We start from the raw sequence: 18,043 nt of genomic DNA, 5'->3' as shown, positions 1-18,043 counted from the left end.
TATATTTTTTTTAGAATTGAAAATTACGAATTACTAGTAAAAAAAATAATAGCAATTTTACAATAAATATAACTTATAATTAATAAAGAAATTTTTGCGCTGTATATGTGGCGATAGAGTAACAATAGCAAAAAATATAGTGAATGTCTTAAAGATAAAATTATCAATAAAATTTTTTTTGAAAATGATATAAACTCATATTTTAAGTATTAACGAAACAGTAAATATAGGCCATCATAATATCGCTTTAATATACTATCTTTGAAACAGGTAAGATATTTTTCGCATTATATTATGATAATCTCAATGATTTTTATTTCTGTAGTTTTTTTACCTTTGAACAAGATAAAAATTGCGTAATAGTATTAAAAAAAACATCAAATAGAATTAAGCTGTCTTGATTTAGTTTCGCAATAAAAAACATATTGTTTTGAAACAAAGTACATTCTATATAAAAAATTAGACAGAATCGGTTAATACGTGTATGCTAGTAAATGGTAAATATATATTATAGCTTTTAACGTATGTTACAGACTTAAAATATCAATATACAACAAAAACTATAGTTTAAGTCTAAATCTGTGTAATTTAAAAATATGTCATTTTTTATAGGAAAAAAAATAATTTATGCATCTTGCATACACTCTTACTCATAAAAATGTAGGTTTTTAAGTTTTGACAAAAAGAATTTTACTGATATGCCTTTGCGGCTTTCAAATCAGAAAGTAATGATAGAATTATATTCTATAATGTAGATATAGATGTTTTAACAATATAAAATGTATCATCTTATCTTAGATTGAATATATTTTTATAATGATTTTTTTATATATTTTTATGGAAATATTTAGTCAAAAATTTTATAAATTTGTGCACACATTAACATTCTTCAATAAATCTGTCTTTCACTGTTAAAGTATACGACTGTGTCTCATAATATAAATTTTTTTATTTGTATATTTTCTCAAAATAAATTACGAAAAATAAAATATCATATATCTAATCGTAGAACTAATAAAAGGTTTATTTCTATAATACTCAATCTAAATAAACACCAGAAAAATATTTTTCAATCTGTAAATACAAAACGACTGTTGTGTTTCTCTTTGAACTATATTTCTAGTAAAAAACAAATACCTATAAAATGAAATAAATTACATACACATACAAAAATTTTATGAAATATACATGTGTTTACTTACATAAATCTTATTAAGTATTACCTGTAGACTGCATAAAAAGCGAAATTATCAAACCAGGCAAAATGTATACATGTAATATTTCAGGTTAGATTTACATGAAATTTGATGCTAGGGATACATTTTATCTCTTTTACGTGTTTTTAAGCCAGTTATTGGATAAATATACTATATTTGAAACTAAATATATTCTTCAAATGCTTTTTGATGCTAATATTGTGCAATTTTAAATTTTCTAACGTGTCACTTGGATCTTGAAGTATTTATAATCTCTGTAGTTTCGATCTTAGCTTATCACTATATCTTCTCGTTATCTTTATTTTTTTATTCAACTTTTATCTTAGCTAAATAATAAACACAGAACGCTACTTTATAAATCTAAACAAAAAGTCGAAGATAAACTTGATGTTTGACATGATTTAAATCAAAAATGTGTTTAATATTTAGAATAAATTTGTTTTTTTTGTATTATAAAATCGCAAATCGTGTCAGATTTTACATAAAAAATATAACTTTTTATATCTATCAGAAGTAGTCGTGTAGAATATATTATGTTATAATTTTATAGTCAATATCAAACAATAAGTCCATAATTTTGATAATAAAGAATACCAAGTTTTAATGAGCATCTTAATGTTTTTCTTCATAAATTTTATAATTCTATTTATCAAAACTAATTTTACACAAATTCTTATCATAAAGTATACCAATTTTGTTTCAAATCGTTATCGTTACACTAATTTGCAAATTTTAAAAATAGAATTTGACATGATATGTTTTACATAGATTCTAAGCATATATAGTATTATAAAATATAACAAAATATATCAATGGCAATAACAAAAAATTTTATGCATTTATGATATCGTTTTATAACATTGTAAAAGTAATGCATATAAAAAGGTTATCATGTACATGTAACTCAAGTGAGAGAATATAAAAAGCATGAGAAAATTCATTTTGAATATAATCTAGCAGGAAAAAAATTACTATCATCAATTTTCTGTGCGATAAAGTATAACAAAAAGCTTTGTCAATTTATAGAATTAGTAATATATTAAGGATAGCGTACGAAAAATTACTTTGCAAAAACCCTATATCTATCAGATTTTGTATGTGGATTTGCTGTGAAAAGTAAATCTTTTTCTTGTCACTTATGTTGGAGCTAATACGTAATCGAAAATTCATGCCGTCTTTTTACATTACAAAAAACTCTTTTTTAATCTTTACAATATTGAGAAAAATACAGAGCTATCGACAAATTCTATTTGGTAAAAAGTTCATTTTTGCTTATAAAATGTCACTATATTGTATACATTTGACGAAAAATCTATTAGTTATGCAATCATATCCCAATTAATGCTTTATTATGAAAAAAAGTTTTAATTAAGTGAATGCTACTTTTCTTACATTTTACAATTCGAACATTATAAAGTTTTTTTTTGTATTTATGACATGATAAACAAGAATTACATAGTAAAAAATCGTTTTTTTATAGATCTTCATTAGCCCAGACATAAAAAAAAAGTCAAGTGCGAATATAAAAAAGGTAAAAAACTGATTTTATACAATTCACATTAGATTTTAGTGTAAAAATTTGCCTGATGACATAGTTTTAACAAATGAATAGCTTTTTATTTTACTATTTCTAAACTATGGTAACAAATGTTATTGCTATGCATTCAAAAAAATAGATTTTTGCCATTGATATATAAAATAGAAAGCTAGCATATGTCTAATACTATAAATGAGCATGTTTCAAAATTATACTAAATTTAAGAAATATGTAATAAAAATAAAGACTAAGACTTTTGGTTACAAATACTATTATCAAATCTGTTTTTTAATTGTTTACAAGTATATTAGCAAAGTTTTATAATAATATATCTAAAGATGTAATACAAATACAGAAATTTCTCATTTTACAACAGCTTTTTTATAATACGTCGTTGCTAATTAAAATACTTGTTATTTTTTAAGCTAATTGGCTTATACTCGAACTCTGCACCAAAAAAATAAATTTAATAAATGTTTAAATTAGATTAATTATTGCTCAAATGTTTTTAGAAATGCAAAATACTATGTGATGGTCATACAACTTTAAATCATGATTTAATTATATCTTGTTTATGCTTAAACAGAATTATACATCATAACTGCATAACAAGGATCTTCTAAATGTATTTTTTAGTTATATATTTTGAATGAAGATTATTTAACGGCAAATTTTTATAATCTATAATTCATAAAACTGTATTTTCTTTGGAAATAAAAATTGCTCAGAAAATTTACATCTGGAAAAAATAATATTCACGCATTACTTTACTAAATGATTCTGTTCATGTGCAACAAGATTATTTTTACTACGAACATTATTGAAAAACATAGAATTATAGAAATTTGGATTTTTAAATACGAATAAAAACCAGTATTTACATCGATATATTAAAGGAAATAACAAGTTATTAATGTATTAAATTGATCTGTAGGTGCAGAAATGCATATAAAATATAGGGATTGTAAATGCAATATTAACAACAAGCGATAAATATATTAAATTTGTATAATAATACTGCTATCACCTTGTGGAAAATTTTGCTATAGAATTACAGATCATTTAATACATATTATATTTTTTTAAAAGTAAAATGCAGATTAAATGTATATATTAAAGTACAAGCAAAAACTTGAATACTGACTTAGAGATATTTCCATACGCGCATTATAAAATACTTTGCATAATAAGTAGCATGTAAAACATCTTTATGATTTCACTTTCATGTTTTTTTGTGTCATAATGCGCCATTCTGTTTGTCAAAACAGTTTTTAGAGATTTAACTTTTATATTTTTTGCGCATTTGTACTACCGTATTTTCACCGTATAGGTAGAATTGTTATTTGTAGTACATGACGCGAAAATTCTTAGGATGCATTAGAAAAACAAATACTGTATTATTTTTCTATTTCGTTTCTCATTAAAGCATAAGTTATTATCATAAAATGCATATAAAATATAAAACTTGCAATATTTTGAATGCATTAAATTATATGATTATCACAGAATTTCCGCTTTATGCATATTAATATGTTTTTCTTGCACACACTGTCAAAATAGCTGTGGAAATAAAATTCTGTAAAATCAAAAAAATATATTTTTTGTCACTCTGAAATATGAATACTTTTTTCGCGATTTTATTATTGAATCTAGACATCTTCATAGATATTTTTTCTTTACGTGCAGCAATTCTAAGGGTTGCTATTTGTTTATATTTATAAGATATCTTAAATCATGGCTCTCATATTTAATTCTACATTCTCAGTCCAAAATGTTGATTTTAATATTGTAAACGCGTTTTTATATGAATAAGCTAACAAATTTTATTTTGATATAAAAAAAATATTGATAAAATATTTTTTTCTGTTTTTACATATATAGTGATTTTTTTTTCTAGAGTCAAGTAAGTAAATTTTATAATAAATATAAGTTTAACAGTTTAGACCGAGAATCATCACCTTAAAAAGATAATCTAATGTTTAGAATATATAAATATATTCAAAATTATTATTATTTTTTAATGTATTTTTTTAGAGCTCGTAATATGCCATTTCTAGTTAGATTTAATAATAATATTACTATATTCGGGTAATTTTTATTATTTTAAAAATCGAAATAGGATGCATATATTCTTAAACATATTTAATTTATACTTTTCAAGCGTGCTTGTAAAAAAAAGTAATCATTTATTGTATAAAAATGCAATTTTTTAAAATGAACATAAAAATACATATTCATGCATAATAGTTCAACTGATATCTTACTAAAATATTTTAATTTTGCAATTTTAAATACTTTATTGTAATTTTTTTGCTCTATTTAGCTAGTTTATTATGAACACATGTATTTATTCTACAATTTTTAACTAATAAGACAATAAACAAACTATAGAAACATTATAAACAATTATATTTATTCATATTATAATTTATACAAAAATATCAATCTGGGTGTATATTTATTTTATTTGTTATTAATCAAAGTTAATCTGTATAATATATTTATTTTTATATGATGTTTATTATCAAGAATTAAAATATAAAGTTTAACATTCTTAACACGTAATTCTATATTAACAGCTGAATTTTAGATTTAACGTAAATTTACAATATTAATATAATTACAATGGCATGCATTACTAAGTATCATGTTCATGTTAATTTCATAAAAACCTACAAAAATCTTAATTTGCTTTTATTCTAAAATTGACGATATTTATTGTTTATTTATATAGTGAGTGTCTGTATATATCTTTTATGTGATCTTTACAAATATTTTTGACGATATTTGTATCATGATTTACATCGATTTCTATTTATTCAATTTCTATATAATCTGACATAACAAGAAATATTCAAATTTTAGGTGAAATATCTACTATGTATTCATAGTTTAGCAGAAGTGCTTAAATGCTGACATCTCTTTGTTCGACTTATTGTAATTTATTATTTTGTGTTCTTAAACGTTTAAAGCATTTATACCTTATTCAATATCCGATATAAAACATTTTTGAAGTATATAAAGAAACTGAAAATGATTTCTTGTTGCTTCTTTGCATAAAAAAAAGCCACCTAGCATACATTAATTTTCGGCTATCAAGTTTCTTTTGATAAATATATACATTAAGTATTATCAAAAACAAATATTACGATTGACTTACATACATAAAATACTATATCGTAATATAGTAATAGCATAGTAAAGTATCAAAAGATACATTTTAAAAAAAAAATTCTTGATAAAAATGCAATTAACTGTGCATAATAAAGAGATAAAATGAATTTTCGTGCAGTTATTTTTCTTAAAAAACGTAAAAAATAATTTATGTGAAAATATACTTATATGCATATGTTCTACTTATATAAACTGTATTTTCAGAGCTCAAAATTCAGATTTTTTTATATAAAAAAAATAAAATAACCTGATGTATATAATTAAAATACTAACTAATTGAAATTTAAAATAATGCTTTTAATTGATATACAAGAAATTAAGTTTATACCAGCATAGAAGTCATGTATTTCAAGTCACTAACGTATTTATTTTGCATTTTTTTTTGAATATAGTTACAGTGGTTATACAGGTTCATAAATTAAACATCTTATTTGCAAATAGTATAAAACTACCAAATTTCAATTTTCAAATACAAGGTTCATATGGTATTTTTTGTAAGCAATTACTCAATTGTGTATTCTCACGGAATTTCGAATTCATAGAATACACAATCGTGCATTTTATGTTACTTTTATAGATATTATCTTATTATATAAATTATAATAAAGATGTGACACAACTAATTTGTATGATTATATGCAATTACAAAATCGGCTATAAATATAAGGTAGGAGGCCACAGATTTGCAAATTGAGTAATTCTTTTATTTTTTAAGTGTAAAAATGTGATAAGGCCTGCATATTTTTGTAAACGAAAATTTCAGAAGACTGATCTTTTTTATCTAGTTTGATATATAATTCTTGCGTTAACTTTTTTGTGATTTTTTTTAAATAGCTATTATTATAGAAATTAAAATTGTGTTTCATTAAATTAAAAAAAAGATTTTGTAAAGTTATAAAATTATTTATTATCTTTGAATACAAAATATAAATAATTAGATTTGAAATTACATTTTAACGGTAATAAAATTATATTTTTGTATTTATCCTTTTGAAGAAAACATTGCGTCACTAATTTACATTAAAACAACATATCAACACAAAATAGAAAACAATATGTGTGATATATATATAATTTTCGATTTTGACTCGTATAAACACGTAAACTGATCTAATTAAAAAATATACTACTTAAGCGAGATATACAATAAAATATTTTAGCCATATGCGAAAAGATATAGAATAAAAAAAGTGCATTTTAAACAACCAAAGATACTTTTTTGCATGTGCGGTATTTTGTTTTTTTTACTTTAGTAATTAAAGAAACAACTTTTTTTTATGTATAAATACAATTTTGCTGTTTTATTTAAGGCTCTATTTAAAAATCAAATTCATATTGTATTTTGTTTATATTTTATGATCTGGGTCCTAAATAAACATAATTGGTTTCTTGAACTATATGCATTCCATTTATAATATTTAAAAAAATTCTAAATTTTTCTTTTATAATATAACTTTTATATATTTGATTTTATAGATATATATAATTTTATCTAAAAGACATAAATTATAGTTATTCTTTACAGCAGATTACTATATGAAATTAGTAATTACTATTTTCTGGTATTTTTTTTATCGATCTTAGTATATTTATTTAAATTGCCATTATTAATTTTTCTGCTACTTCACCGTACGATTAAAATGATAAATTTATATTGAATTTCAAGTTTTAGTGTCGTATAATGTGTCATGTGATTTTAACTTAAGAACACATGGAATAGTTACCAATCAAAGATAAATGTCTTTTTATATAGTAATCAAAAACTATTTTGTTTATATATTCATGTATATATATATTTCAAATATACGTGCTTATCATCCGTGCATTTACTGATCGAATAGAGTTCTTTGTATTTTGCATCTATTCTATACAATTTTACATGCATATAGGAGTGTGATTGTTTGTATTCTATTACACGGATAATTCATTAAAAATATTTTTTTCGCCGAACTATGCTCTGAATAAGGCTTCGACAAAATTTTAGCTTATTATGGTAACATTTTATATAAACATATTTTATACTATATAAACAAGATAGATCAGAGGAAGGTGTCAAAAGATGCATCAAGGAGTTGTGCAATATTCCCAACACGCTGAACACGTCTAAAAAGATAAAATCGATAAAAAGAAAATTAACCCATAAATAAATAAGAATACTATATAAACCACAATATTTCCGTAATTCTGTTAACTACTCTATGATAATCGCTATTTAAAATTTGTGTTTTCAATAATTCATTCTTGAAGAACCATTATATGGAAATATATATTTTATATTTTATTTATTTGGAATTTACTCATCTATATAGAAGATATATATAAAGAATATCATAAAATAATTGTTAGAACCATTCAATACTGTTTATATATCTTTTAAATTCTAATGAAACTAAAAAGCCATTGTCATTGTGTAAGCATTCTTAGAAAATTCTTATGTTAATGATATACAGAAAAAAACATGATAGAAGTGCAAAATTTTTTGATTTTAACATTTAAAATCTTTTCGAAAATAGGTGCGAAATAAATACTTCTACAAAACATCTTAAAATAATTTCTTTTAAAACGATAATGTATTACGCTTAATGTCGCTAAGTGCTGCGTAAAATTTTCCAACAAGAGGTCCAAAATTCATGATAAATTCATCTCTATTGTATTTCCACTTTTCAAGCTCTTCCTTCATATCTTCTGGCACAAGTTCACCCTCTTTTTTCTGTTCTAAATATCTAGTCCCATTTTTATCGTATCTAAAAATTGGATCGCGTATTAAAATATAAACTTTTGAATCATTCATTGATGCCGGTATTCTGAAACCCAAACTATTTAGTTTTGAATTAAATTTAAGAATGAATTCTCGTCGTAAATCAAATCTAAAAAACTTGAAAAAATCAAATTTCTTATTATTCTCGTGATATTGTCTAACTTTAACAATTTTTTTCTTTGAGACACAGATTTTGCTATAATCCAAATAAACTGCATCTGTAATGTTTTTATCTGTAAATATGTCTTGTTTGTCTTTGGTCATTGAATTTAATATGTCAATAGAATCAATGTCATTTTTATCTACTAAAATTTTTGTTTCTGTGATTTGGGTCAATAATTTTTTGGTGTTTTTATCATCACATTCATCGATGATATTTTTAATAGTTCCTGTGTTTGATATTATCCCTCTTATCTTATAACATGGTCGTAAACAATAGTATAGCTCATTTTCTAACGCTTCGGTTGTTTTTTGATCGAATTTGATTTTTTCTATGATCTCCATTACTCGATAGAATTCTTGCTTGATCTCATTTGAAATAGAACTATCGAAAATTCGCTTGTTATATTATCTTCTAGGCAGAAAAATAGGTAGTTCCTTAGATAAAAAAAGCTTCTAATACATTTATATCGTCTTCGGTTAATCCCATATCATATGCTAAATCAACTGATTCACATAAAAATTTTTGATAAATATTAAATCTTAGTTTTGAAATATCCCCGAGCTCCTTATAATCAATTTCTATATATTTGGGAACAAATTTATGAATATTTTCACCTTCATTCATTAAGTCTGTTTCTCTCTTATATAGCCTTTTTTTTTGTAAAATAAGATCTTCTTCACTTTTCTTAACTTCTTTTTGTTTAGAATCATCTAAATCTAATTTTATTGTTGTTGCTTTTTGATTTTTTCCATCAATGTCTACAGCTGAGTTGTTTTGGTCGTTTCTTGTTAAAAATTAATTTCTTAAAGCTTAAGCCAGCCAATATCGAGGCTGCAATTATCAAAATAACACAGCCAAAAAATATAAATTTATTTATTTTAATCTCCATCGTTTTTTGCTGTGTAATTTTATTATTTTTATTATATATATTTTTATCTATTTACAAATCTTTACAAAGAATAAGAACTTTTATGATTATTTTGATTACAAATAAAACAACAAGCTGATTGCATTATATTGTTTTATGAAACTTTTTTTTGCTTAATATTAGAAGAAAATATAAATATTATTACTTATGGTATACTAAAACAGCTGTAATATGTAATATACATTTTTTATGTTCTATTGTATTTAGCAACACAAAAAAATGTTTATAATGAAAATCAAAGAATTAATTCAAGAATGTTAAATGCGATTTTTTATGTTCGTTATTTAATTTTAAAAACTAAAACAATCAAATAATAATTAACCATCAATGAAACTTTCAAAACTGATGTAAATATCATGTTCGGTAAATTTTTATCTGGATAAATGTCTTTGTGAGCATTCATATATTTTTAAATTTAAAAAAGAACAAACTCATCAAATTTGTCCATTATCTCTCTCGAAGATAGTAAACTGTTCTTGATAAGAAAATGATTAGAATATATTACATCGAAGAAATTTTCAAATATTCGAAAATCAAATTTCGATAGATTACAAAGATTATAATCACTCAGAATATATGATTTGTTAATTTAGTGGAAAATAATACAAACAACTGCTATCGTATGAAAATAAAATCGGCAGCTATGTAATAAAAAAAAAATATGCACCCACAAGGATCCGATATTTTTGAGATTGTAAAATATAATTATAGCGATTTAATCTTTCTACACTGGAATTGTTCCGATTTAAATTTCTATCTTATATATCTATTGATTATTTATTATGTAAAATTTTAAAAGTAAGGAATATTTTGTCATAATACATTAATTGTAACACCATTATATCATTTTATTAGATTCTGCAAATGTGCTACCCCATATATAAAGCAAACCACTTAAGTCAATGTTAGTTATAGATTTCAAGTTAGTTGTAAATCAATTCTTAATATATTTTTATTTTATTGCATCACGACAAATTTAATATTAGAAATATTCCAAGATTTTTTTTATTTATGCTGTACTATGACTGGGTTAAAGTCTGTTTACCCTAGTGAATCTGATATACTTATAAGTATGCAGATTTATAATTATTTTTTGTTGTATACTTCAGAAATTCTTATAGTATCGTGTACAGTGTTAAGATTGATATTTAAATTTAAATTTACGAATGACCTACCAAATAATTATTTTATGATAATAAAACAAGCTTAGAATCTAAAGTATATTGATGCAAGTATATCAAAAATATAACTACAGTTTAGATATTTGTCTGTTAATAAAATTTATTTGCCAAAGAAGCTTTTTTTAATGATCAATATAGAAATAAATTGCATTATAGGCCATACCTGGGATGGTGAGGTTGTAAAAATCTATTGGAAATATATATAAAAAAGATCTAGTTAGAGAGCATATATAGAATGCCGCTTGATAAATACGATTTAAAAAAAACCTACCCAAAAATACAATAAAGTTCATTAAAATTATCTACCAAAAAATCTGAATTTCTAAAGAATATTACTTTATAAAGTTATATAAAATGTAAATTGTGCAAAACGTATTTATTTAGTGTATAAGATTCTAAAATTTTTGAATATCAGCAATGAATCGTAAGTTAATGAAATAAGTTGAATTTTGGATCGGAAAACATGTAGATTGGTTCATATAATAGTGTATTGTATTATTTGAAATGTAAAAAATGGTATTTATTAAGTGTTATGAATTTTAACTTCGAATAATTATGACATACAATTTTTCTTTGAACATACAAAAGTTAAAAACGACTTAATACAATAAATTGGTTGTTTAAGTCACGATATCCAATTACGCAAAAATTAACCTATTACATATAAAACCGTGTATAAAGTCTTCAAGGCGTCTTGTGAATCTTATATTTTATATATCTTTTTTTTGAAATCGATAGTAAATATTCTTATTATATTATAAAAAATTAACAAAAAAACAGCAAATAATTATAAGTTACTTGAAATTTTTGTTTAAGTTATAGTTAAGTGTACAGTTTCCTTATTTTGTATATAATGTATCTTATAAGTAAGTTTCGTGGCACTATAATTTAAGTAAATGCAATATACAGTCAATTAGCGCATAAAATACACCGCATTAAACAGATATGAGTTATTGATTTGCTGTATAAAATACTGTAAGATTAAAATATTATATGACTTCATTTAATACATACAAATAAAAAATATAATAATAATTTGCAGTATGCATAATTTTAGATGTTTTCTTCGTTATTTTATATTCGATACAGCAGAGAATTTGCAAAGAAATCACTAAAAAGATATATTTGAAATACTGAAGCTAGTATTAAGCCAAAAATGTTGTCAATCGATTTTAAAAATTGGCAAATTGCATATCCATAAAAATTTACATCTATAGGCTCATATACGATTAATATAATATAACATACATACAGCAAATTTAGAAAGCTTTTATTGCATACCAGGCTACTTATGTATAAAACTTAAAAAAGAATATAATGGGTGGCTTTAACTTTTTTTTTATAAGTAGAAATTTCAGAAAGAGCTTGATTATATAGATCTCCATGGTTAAAAATAGCGGCTGGTACCTTTTATAATTATAAAGTAATTAAAATTAAATTTTGTGTTTTAAAATATTTAAATCTAGATAGATATGTGGTAGACTATGTATAAAGAAAATAATGAAAAATGTAAAATGTAAAAGCAAAAGCAAGTAAACAAGTCCTGAATTTAGAGACATAGATAGGAACTACACGCAAAAAAATTTCATATGTTTCTAAGCATATTAAAAAAGCTGTTTTTCATTACTACTCGTATATAATAAACAAAAAATGATTTTAGTTATACTTTTTATCGACTCCGCAACAGACCTCAAGATGCTAATATGAAAAAATACAGAACGGCATCGATTTTATGTTGTAATACATTTTAGATAGAAAGATCTATTTAGTTAAAGGTTTTAAAACCTGATTTGTCTATAAAAAATTCACAATTTGTGTTTGTAAAATAAATATCTTGGGAGTTATGCTATTTAGAGACATGAACAAAAGAAAATGTGAATTAAGAAAAAGGTAAAATCAGTATTCGATATAAAATTTTATAAATTGTTAGTATACAATTTACGTAGAAGAATGTGATAATAAACAGTTTAAATGATCTTAGAGCTTTTTAACACTTATTAAAAGGTTCGATTATAGAAAAAAACTTTAAAATCGACGCATCTAATATTTAAATTATAAACAAAAAAAATATAGAAAAGAGGTATAGAATCAAAGATTTAATATATTTTTGTAATTTCTATGTTAATTAGTGCCGACCTTATAACAGAAAATTTGCTTGATAAAACAGATGGATAAATTTAACAACAAAAAATCGTTGCTTATATAAAACTCCCATACTGGATGCCAATTATTAATTAAAATTATAATAGATGAAGAGCTTTTATGAACATATTCTAATATAATAAAAAAATTTCGAAATATAAATTAATGTTATAATATTTTATTTTGTTTTTACATATCAGCTACTAATTATAAATAGCAAAGGTGATATAACTTAGATCAATTACGTATATTATCAATAAATAGAAGTAAACTGCTATATCTGTTACAGTAATTAGAAAAAAAAGCATTAGATCAAAATAAGTATGTAAAAATCATTTATGTAATTATATTACATGTTCAAGGATCATTGTCTAATATTTTGATTGTGATTGCATTATATATATAAAATAGATAACTGTATGTCATATGTATTGATTTTTACGAACATATTACACGCAAATAAGTAGCTAGAATTTTTCAAAAAAACAATATCATCTTGTATGGGATGAATACGGCTATATGTAGTTTCTTTTTGATTAAATGAATAAGAAGTATGTAATTTAGTAATTGATAACTGAATATGAAAATAATACTTGCACTTTAGTTGTTAAGTAATATCTGTATCTATTCACATGACAGCGAATTCTTTAAATTTTATACAGGAAAAACGTAGTCGAAGATATATCACAAAAGAATTTAATGTAGATAATGACAGTATTAAGCTCAGGCTATAAAAGGTAATATGACTTATGGAACGATAAACTTTTTATACGTGCTGATCATAAAATTACGTGGAGTCTATCATTATACATTTAATAGACGCTAGATGTATAAAATTTATTATAAGGTGTATTAAATTAATATCTAAATTTTGTTAGAAAGAAAGAATAAATAGAATATATTCAGCCTTGATTTACCTTCAAATGTATATTTTTTTAAGATTTGATATGCATGAAAAACGCAATAAATATCAAGAAATCTCAATAATTAACGTGATTAACATAAAAAAAAATGTATTAAAAATTATCGTCTAGGTATATTAAATTTAAATTAGTAAAAATGACATAATACGTATGAACTAATGTTTTTTCTATGTACTTCAGCCTAGAAAATAACATCTGATATAACCTAATCGCGTTATTACGTATGCTCTGATGTATATTCTTAAAGGCAGTGGAAAGCTTTAAAAGTTTATAATTGCTTGTAAATACTATGACTTTCTTTTAAAACGAAAAAAAATTCATAAAAAATATATTATATTTATTTTATCATAACACATTATAACTTTCATAAAAATAACGCATAATATATATGCAACTTTGTTAAGCAAATATCATTAAAAATATGTTTTTTAGATAAAAAGTTGTCGAAAATAAAATAAAAAAATTGATTTAAAGTTTAAATTACTTGATCAGGCTTTATCTTATTGTTTTTTAAGTTTTCCAAATAGGCTTACTAATATACTAAGTTTAAAAGACATATTTGTATTCAAAAGTGTGATATTTATGATCGTGAGAGATGAGTTGTTTTTATTGAAATATAAGTAAAACGAAAGAGCATCTATGAAAAGATGCGACGGAACTTAAAGCAATGAAAAGCTACAAATGTATAATTTAAACTAATAAAATACTACTTTATATTATTTTGGCGCTATACTTATAAAAAAATCGATAAAGATCAAGAGTCAATAAGTACAACAGATCTGCGATTAAAAAAATTGCGATCTAACAAGACGAAGCGCCAATTGCAATTTATGTGCCTAAAAAACGCGTATCTTTGTATATATAAACAAGATATGCATGAAAATACTACAACATTGAATAAATTCGATAAACTAGCCGTCGAAATTTTGCACATGTTGAAATAGAAAAATATAAAAAATTATAAAACCTAGGCTAACGAAATTAAAAATATAAACATATGTATAAAAATTCAGATACCATATCATAGAATTTTTAATTGATGTAACGTATTGCACACAAATCATAAAATGGAGTTAAAACCGACATAAAATTGTACAAAAAATAGCAAACTCACACAATCTGCAATTTACTTTAACTTGGTCTTCTTTAATGAATAGTTGCAATTGACTCTAGAATATCAAGTGTAAAAAAAATACATTAATTAGCGTGGCATATTTATAATGAACAGTCTAATTCTTAGAAAATATTGCAAGCTGAAAAAGAATTTTTTTATAAATAGTAAAAGTAATTTCTAAAAAATTTTTTCTTCTTTATTTTACATAGTTTCACATATTTATTTGTTTTATTTTAATGGCTTCCTCATTGTTTTCTGATCATATTATAGAAAAATATAATAGATGTCTAACAATTTTGTGTATAAGAGATGACACGATTATGACAAAAAATTTTGTGATAAATATCAAATATTTCATAGAAATTTTGACGAAAAAAAAAATTTAGAATAAGGAAATGATATACAACTTTATTATCTATTGTGATAGTTTTATTTCGGTAAATTGGTGATAAATTGCATAAAAAAAGATAAAAACATGCATTTCTACAAAACTAAAAAAAGTAAAAGTTTGGAAAGCATCTTACATACAAAACAAATTTACTGATACAAATAGTATTTTTATGTTGATTTATATGCATTAAGCGTATTGTATAACTTTTTAATTGTGAAAAAATATTATAAAAGATAAATAAAACCAGTTAATTTGTTGTATGAAATTTTACCTTGAACCAAAACTTAAGAAATTATTAATTATCATTTATCCATTAGAATATTATTTGTGAATAACTTAATGCATACGTAACTATAAGTATTTACATTATACAATATAAATTATAATTGCATATTCGTTGAAAAGAGTATGCGAATCTATACACCAAGAGCATAAACAAAATAACAACATGTTTTATGTAGCTATGAAAGTCATACAGCGATTTCTTTGTTATAAGGTGTACTATAACCAGTAAATTAATAGTTTGAAAATTTATTTATGTGTTCTTTGATTTTTTTGTAAATACGTGATTTTAAAACGTAAAAACGTAAAACAAAATATCGCAACAGAAGCAAATGTTAACAACGAAGGTTTATCATATATTTGCTTGCAAATTATTTGCGTAAGTATGCTTTAGTGCCAAAACCTTGCATGAATTAGGATGCACGTCCGAGATATTATTTTCTGCTATCGGTTAAAATATGTTTTTGTTTTTATCTAAGTTACATTATTATAAAGTGATGAAAAAAAATTGATGTTCTTTGTTATTTAATATGTAGCGAATTGCATATAAAATAAAAAACAAGATTTTCGAGCATTTTGTTAAAAGTATGCTACCAAACTACGTGTTCCTTTTCTTGTATGCTAAGCAAATATTTTACAGTAGTTAGGAATGTGTATTTTTATGATCAAATTTTTTTATATGCAGGATACAAATTTACCGTTTGATATAAAAAAGACTTGTGACTGCATCAAAACCATATGAATGATAGAGTATACATCAATTTTTATACCCATGTTTGCATTATATTTATAAGAAAACAGCAATAATGAAATATATTATTATAAAAAGTTTATTCCAATATTTTTTTTTAATTATACATTTTATTTAATCACTTAGAGTTCTTTCGTAATATAAATCGCATACATCTGTATGATATATTTGTTTAAAAAAAATTCTTAAACATTTTTACGTCACACAGATATCTGATTAAGTATACATCAAAAAAAGCTACGTAGACCCCCGTATATGGATCTGTTTTTTTTGTATATATGTACCGATGAGCATCTTAAAAAAACATTAAATACTAATAAAAACTATTATATGTACAGAAATGTGCAATTTTGTCTAAAAAATGTATTGTTTAAAGTTAGTTATGTCTGTATTTCTAGAATGCATTATAAGCATTTATAATATTCACATTTTTAAGACTTATAAATAGAAGTTTTTTATGTTATATGAAAAGAAGTATACAATCTGTTTTTTGCAAATATTATGTACAAACATGATTATTGGTTGCTTGATATTGCTTTTATAATATGCCTTTATAATACACTTCACAGTGCATCTAAATTTATAAATTGTATATGAGTGTAGTATATAATACATGATTATTACGATAATTAGTTTTAAATATTTCGCCAGTAAAATAATGTGTTTTTTATGACTGAGTATATGCATTATATATATATAATCATTTTTTCTTTATAAAAGAAAAGCACAGTTGCGGTCGAAAATTCAAGAAAATACTTTTATTTACCGTGTATTTGGTATTAACATGCCATTAACTAGACATCAATAGAATCGAAAATGCTGTAATACTGTCTTTATCATGTTTTTACTATAAAAAAATTCAAATGTATCTAGAAATACTAAAGTAAGTTCTAATCACCGATTATACTTGTTGATATAGATTTCCATTCTAAAACCGCCTTAGAATTTAATATGTATATAGAAAATATGTTATCTTAAGAAATTAGAAAGCTGTCATATTTTCATATGAGACTTATGCTTTTTAATAAAAGTTGCTAATCTAGATTTGCAATTACTTCCTTTTTTGGCAAATATATGTATTTGTACAATCAATATTGTGCAATTGCTAATAACAATAGGATTTATTTATAATATATTATAGCTGCGATTAATCGGTTTGAACATCAAAATAGTTTTGAACTCGGTAGTGGTAATAAAAATATCATTGCATATTTTTTATATAATTAAATTCTCATTCTAGCATAGATAAGACATGCAAAATAATTTCATGGTACTAATAAAAGCTTAAAAAATTATTTATCTATATGATATATATGCTAGTATAGATGGAGACTGTGATAATCGCATATAATCAAGAGATATCAGAAGTTTAAAAATATAAAATTGGAAAAAGTTTGTGAGTTGTAAAGTAAAGTGGATATTCTGAAAGTAGTAAAAATATAGTGACTAGCGTAAAATTGATATTACAATTTTCGTTTGCAA

This window comes from Rhyacophila brunnea, unplaced genomic scaffold, assembly GCF_057557595.1.
Source record: "Rhyacophila brunnea isolate RB1 unplaced genomic scaffold, BYU_Rbru_1.0 scaffold_122, whole genome shotgun sequence".
Taxonomy (NCBI): Eukaryota; Metazoa; Arthropoda; class Insecta; order Trichoptera; family Rhyacophilidae; genus Rhyacophila; species Rhyacophila brunnea.
This window is presented reverse-complemented; position numbering follows the sequence as displayed.